At 39.8% G+C, this 6,000-nt stretch overlaps 5 non-coding genes across 5 annotated transcripts; all 5 read left to right on the top strand.

Moving 5' to 3' along the window:
* The first annotated feature begins 363 nt into the window (after window positions 1-363).
* On the top strand, window positions 364-482 carry LOC142355498 (5S ribosomal RNA). The gene has a single exon (XR_012761252.1). It is a non-coding gene; the product is annotated as a 5S ribosomal RNA (ribosomal RNA).
* Window positions 483-1,430: 948 nt separating this feature from the next.
* On the top strand, window positions 1,431-1,549 carry LOC142355497 (5S ribosomal RNA). The gene has a single exon (XR_012761251.1). It is a non-coding gene; the product is annotated as a 5S ribosomal RNA (ribosomal RNA).
* Window positions 1,550-2,873: 1,324 nt separating this feature from the next.
* On the top strand, window positions 2,874-2,992 carry LOC142355496 (5S ribosomal RNA). The gene has a single exon (XR_012761250.1). It is a non-coding gene; the product is annotated as a 5S ribosomal RNA (ribosomal RNA).
* Window positions 2,993-4,317: 1,325 nt separating this feature from the next.
* On the top strand, window positions 4,318-4,436 carry LOC142355495 (5S ribosomal RNA). Its single transcript, XR_012761249.1, has one exon. It is a non-coding gene; the product is annotated as a 5S ribosomal RNA (ribosomal RNA).
* Window positions 4,437-5,760: 1,324 nt separating this feature from the next.
* On the top strand, window positions 5,761-5,879 carry LOC142355494 (5S ribosomal RNA). Its single transcript, XR_012761248.1, has one exon. It is a non-coding gene; the product is annotated as a 5S ribosomal RNA (ribosomal RNA).
* The last annotated feature ends 121 nt before the right edge of the window (window positions 5,880-6,000 follow it).

Raw genomic sequence — 6,000 nt, 5'->3', positions numbered from 1 at the left:
CACAACAATTAGGCTAAAAGCAATTCGCCACTGATTTTCCCAATTACCGGCCTAAACCCACTGAAGTCATGCTTCCGGTTCAATGTCCGGTTATACAGGTTCCCCGTACCCAATCCATCTGTGCTTTGTTTTGCTGCCGTTCCACTGTATTGTGGATGGTTGGAAGCAAAAAGTTTGCGCTTTTGTCATAATACACTGTTTGGCTACGAATTGCATAAATTATAACACAACCGTGGCTAAAATTGCATGTATTAAGTGACTATTTTGCAAACCGCAAGGCGGCCAGTTAAAGTAATCCTATATATGAATATAAGACTACAATACAATACTGTTGTATATAAATTCGCTCCCGCTCACGCAAATGCCTACGACCATACCATGTTGAATGCACCGGTTCTCGTCCGATCACCGAAGTTAAGCAACATTGGGCCTGGTTAGTACTTGGATGGGTGACCGCTTGGGAACACCAGGTGTTGTAGGCTTTTTCTTTTGAGTATTCAAACCTCATAGAATACTTTTATTCGATATTTACACTTTTTAGAGCCTCAAAAAGCCTCGGTGATCGAAAAAGTTAAGCCTCATCGAGCGCGGATACTTTTTTGGAAATGGGTAAAAACTTGTCCAAAATGGTTCGCTGTGCCAGATTTTTTTGTTTTATCCCAATCTATGGCTCAAGTGGAGCATGCCCACAAAAAATGAGCCAATTCGGACTAAAATTGACGATTTGGTGACCAAAACAAAGTTCGGTGATCGAAAAAGTTAAGCCTCATCGAGCGCGGATACTTTTTGTAAATGACAATTTCAGCAATAACCATTGCTCCAAACACACCCCATATACTTGTAAAGGCCATTCTAATAGTTCCCCTGCTTGCGTATACTGTATATTTGATATTTGGAACTGTCTCGGAAACATCAAAACTAATTGTAAATTTTCCCTTTATTAAACTAACTTTTAAGTTAGTGCAAATCGCTCAGTTCCATTCTTTAGGCTGCACTCCGCTAACGCAGAGTGCATTCAAATAAAACTTATCAAATAGAGTTGATACTTACCTATTTAATAAGTTTATCACAACAATTAGGCTAAAAGCAATTCGCCACTGATTTTCCCAATTACCGGCCTAAACCCACTGAAGTCATGCTTCCGGTTCAATGTCCGGTTATACAGGTTCCCCGTACCCAATCCATCTGTGCTTTGTTTTGCTGCCGTTCCACTGTATTGTGGATGGTTGGAAGCAAAAAGTTTGCGCTTTTGTCATAATACACTGTTTGGCTACGAATTGCATAAATTATAACACAACCGTGGCTAAAATTGCATGTATTAAGTGACTATTTTGCAAACCGCAAGGCGGCCAGTTAAAGTAATCCTATATATGAATATAAGACTACAATACAATACTGTTGTATATAAATTCGCTCCCGCTCACGCAAATGCCTACGACCATACCATGTTGAATGCACCGGTTCTCGTCCGATCACCGAAGTTAAGCAACATTGGGCCTGGTTAGTACTTGGATGGGTGACCGCTTGGGAACACCAGGTGTTGTAGGCTTTTTCTTTTGAGTATTCAAACCTCATAGAATACTTTTATTCGATATTTACACTTTTTAGAGCCTCAAAAAGCCTCGGTGATCGAAAAAGTTAAGCCTCATCGAGCGCGGATACTTTTTTGGAAATGGGTAAAAACTTGTCCAAAATGGTTCGCTGTGCCAGATTTTTTTGTTTTATCCCAATCTATGGCTCAAGTGGAGCATGCCCACAAAAAATGAGCCAATTCGGACTAAAATTGACGATTTGGTGACCAAAACAAAGTTCGGTGATCGAAAAAGTTAAGCCTCATCGAGCGCGGATACTTTTTTGGAAATCGGTAAAAACTTGACCAAAACGGTTCGCTGTGCCCAATTTTTTTGTTTTATCCCAATCTATGGCTCAAGTGGAGCATGCCCACAAAAAATGAGCCAATTCGGACTAAAATTGACGATTTGGTGACCAAAACAAAGTTCGGTGATCGAAAAAGTTAAGCCTCATCGAGCGCGGATACTTTTTTGGAAATCGGTAAAAACTTGACCAAAACGGTTCGCTGTGCCCAATTTTTTTATTTTATCCCAAATTATGGCTCAAGTGGAGCGTGCCCACAAAAAATGAGCCAATTCGGACTAAAATTGACGATTTGGTGATCAAAACAAAGTTCGGTGATCGAAAAAGTTAAGCCTCATCGAGCGCGGATACTTTTTGTAAATGACAATTTCAGCAATAACCATTGCTCCAAACACACCCCATATACTTGTAAAGGCCATTTTAATAGTTCCCCTGCTTGCGTATACTGTATATTTGATATTTGGAACTGTCTCGGAAACATCAAAACTAATTGTAAATTTTCCCTTTATTAAACTAACTTTTAAGTTAGTGCAAATCGCTCAGTTCCATTCTTTAGGCTGCACTCCGCTAACGCAGAGTGCATTCAAATAAAACTTATCAAATAGAGTTGATACTTACCTATTTAATAAGTTTATCACAACAATTAGGCTAAAAGCAATTCGCCACTGATTTTCCCAATTACCGGCCTAAACCCACTGAAGTCATGCTTCCGGTTCAATGTCCGGTTATACAGGTTCCCCGTACCCAATCCATCTGTGCTTTGTTTTGCTGCCGTTCCACTGTATTGTGGATGGTTGGAAGCAAAAAGTTTGCGCTTTTGTCATAATACACTGTTTGGCTACGAATTGCATAAATTATAACACAACCGTGGCTAAAATTGCATGTATTAAGTGACTATTTTGCAAACCGCAAGGCGGCCAGTTAAAGTAATCCTATATATGAATATAACACTACAATACAATACTGTTGTATATAAATTCGCTCCCGCTCACGCAAATGCCTACGACCATACCATGTTGAATGCACCGGTTCTCGTCCGATCACCGAAGTTAAGCAACATTGGGCCTGGTTAGTACTTGGATGGGTGACCGCTTGGGAACACCAGGTGTTGTAGGCTTTTTCTTTTGAGTATTCAAACCTCATAGAATACTTTTATTCGATATTTACACTTTTTAGAGCCTCAAAAAGCCTCGGTGATCGAAAAAGTTAAGCCTCATCGAGCGCGGATACTTTTTTGGAAATGGGTAAAAACTTGTCCAAAATGGTTCGCTGTGCCAGATTTTTTTGTTTTATCCCAATCTATGGCTCAAGTGGAGCATGCCCACAAAAAATGAGCCAATTCGGACTAAAATTGACGATTTGGTGACCAAAACAAAGTTCGGTGATCGAAAAAGTTAAGCCTCATCGAGCGCGGATACTTTTTTGGAAATCGGTAAAAAACTTGACCAAAACGGTTCGCTGTGCCCAATTTTTTTGTTTTATCCCAATCTATGGCTCAAGTGGAGCATGCCCACAAAAAATGAGCCAATTCGGACTAAAATTGACGATTTGGTGACCAAAACAAAGTTCGGTGATCGAAAAAGTTAAGCCTCATCGAGCGCGGATACTTTTTTGGAAATCGGTAAAAACTTGACCAAAACGGTTCGCTGTGCCCAATTTTTTTATTTTATTCCAAATTATGGCTCAAGTGGAGCGTGCCCACAAAAAATGAGCCAATTCGGACTAAAATTGACGATTTGGTGATCAAAACAAAGTTCGGTGATCGAAAAAGTTAAGCCTCATCGAGCGCGGATACTTTTTGTAAATGACAATTTCAGCAATAACCATTGCTCCAAACACACCCCATATACTTGTAAAGGCCATTCTAATAGTTCCCCTGCTTGCGTATACTGTATATTTGATATTTGGAACTGTCTCGGAAACATCAAAACTAATTGTAAATTTTCCCTTTATTAAACTAACTTTTAAGTTAGTGCAAATCGCTCAGTTCCATTCTTTAGGCTGCACTCCGCTAACGCAGAGTGCATTCAAATAAAACTTATCAAATAGAGTTGATACTTACCTATTTAATAAGTTTATCACAACAATTAGGCTAAAAGCAATTCGCCACTGATTTTCCCAATTACCGGCCTAAACCCACTGAAGTCATGCTTCCGGTTCAATGTCCGGTTATACAGGTTCCCCGTACCCAATCCATCTGTGCTTTGTTTTGCTGCCGTTCCACTGTATTGTGGATGGTTGGAAGCAAAAAGTTTGCGCTTTTGTCATAATACACTGTTTGGCTACGAATTGCATAAATTATAACACAACCATGGCTAAAATTGCATGTATTAAGTGACTATTTTGCAAACCGCAAGGCGGCCAGTTAAAGTAATCCTATATATGAATATAAGACTACAATACAATACTGTTGTATATAAATTCGCTCCCGCTCACGCAAATGCCTACGACCATACCATGTTGAATGCACCGGTTCTCGTCCGATCACCGAAGTTAAGCAACATTGGGCCTGGTTAGTACTTGGATGGGTGACCGCTTGGGAACACCAGGTGTTGTAGGCTTTTTCTTTTGAGTATTCAAACCTCATAGAATACTTTTATTCGATATTTACACTTTTTAGAGCCTCAAAAAGCCTCGGTGATCGAAAAAGTTAAGCCTCATCGAGCGCGGATACTTTTTTGGAAATGGGTAAAAACTTGTCCAAAATGGTTCGCTGTGCCAGATTTTTTTGTTTTATCCCAATCTATGGCTCAAGTGGAGCATGCCCACAAAAAATGAGCCAATTCGGACTAAAATTGACGATTTGGTGACCAAAACAAAGTTCGGTGATCGAAAAAGTTAAGCCTCATCGAGCGCGGATACTTTTTTGGAAATCGGTAAAAACTTGACCAAAACGGTTCGCTGTGCCCAATTTTTTTGTTTTATCCCAATCTATGGCTCAAGTGGAGCATGCCCACAAAAAATGAGCCAATTCGGACTAAAATTGACGATTTGGTGACCAAAACAAAGTTCGGTGATCGAAAAAGTTAAGCCTCATCGAGCGCGGATACTTTTTTGGAAATCGGTAAAAACTTGACCAAAACGGTTCGCTGTGCCCAATTTTTTTATTTTATCCCAAATTATGGCTCAAGTGGAGCGTGCCCACAAAAAATGAGCCAATTCGGACTAAAATTGACGATTTGGTGATCAAAACAAAGTTCGGTGATCGAAAAAGTTAAGCCTCATCGAGCGCGGATACTTTTTGTAAATGACAATTTCAGCAATAACCATTGCTCCAAACACACCCCATATACTTGTAAAGGCCATTTTAATAGTTCCCCTGCTTGCGTATACTGTATATTTGATATTTGGAACTGTCTCGGAAACATCAAAACTAATTGTAAATTTTCCCTTTATTAAACTAACTTTTAAGTTAGTGCAAATCGCTCAGTTCCATTCTTTAGGCTGCACTCCGCTAACGCAGAGTGCATTCAAATAAAACTTATCAAATAGAGTTGATACTTACCTATTTAATAAGTTTATCACAACAATTAGGCTAAAAGCAATTCGCCACTGATTTTCCCAATTACCGGCCTAAACCCACTGAAGTCATGCTTCCGGTTCAATGTCCGGTTATACAGGTTCCCCGTACCCAATCCATCTGTGCTTTGTTTTGCTGCCGTTCCACTGTATTGTGGATGGTTGGAAGCAAAAAGTTTGCGCTTTTGTCATAATACACTGTTTGGCTACGAATTGCATAAATTATAACACAACCGTGGCTAAAATTGCATGTATTAAGTGACTATTTTGCAAACCGCAAGGCGGCCAGTTAAAGTAATCCTATATATGAATATAAGACTACAATACAATACTGTTGTATATAAATTCGCTCCCGCTCACGCAAATGCCTACGACCATACCATGTTGAATGCACCGGTTCTCGTCCGATCACCGAAGTTAAGCAACATTGGGCCTGGTTAGTACTTGGATGGGTGACCGCTTGGGAACACCAGGTGTTGTAGGCTTTTTCTTTTGAGTATTCAAACCTCATAGAATACTTTTATTCGATATTTACACTTTTTAGAGCCTCAAAAAGCCTCGGTGATCGAAAAAGTTAAGCCTCATCGAGCGCGGATACTTTTTTGG

Source organism: Convolutriloba macropyga, unplaced genomic scaffold (assembly GCF_964194025.1).
Source record: "Convolutriloba macropyga unplaced genomic scaffold, txConMacr16.3 SCAFFOLD_1079, whole genome shotgun sequence".
Lineage (NCBI taxonomy): Eukaryota > Metazoa > Xenacoelomorpha > Acoela > Convolutidae > Convolutriloba > Convolutriloba macropyga.
Note: the sequence above shows the minus strand (reverse complement) of the source record. Positions and strands in the feature narration are given on the sequence as shown.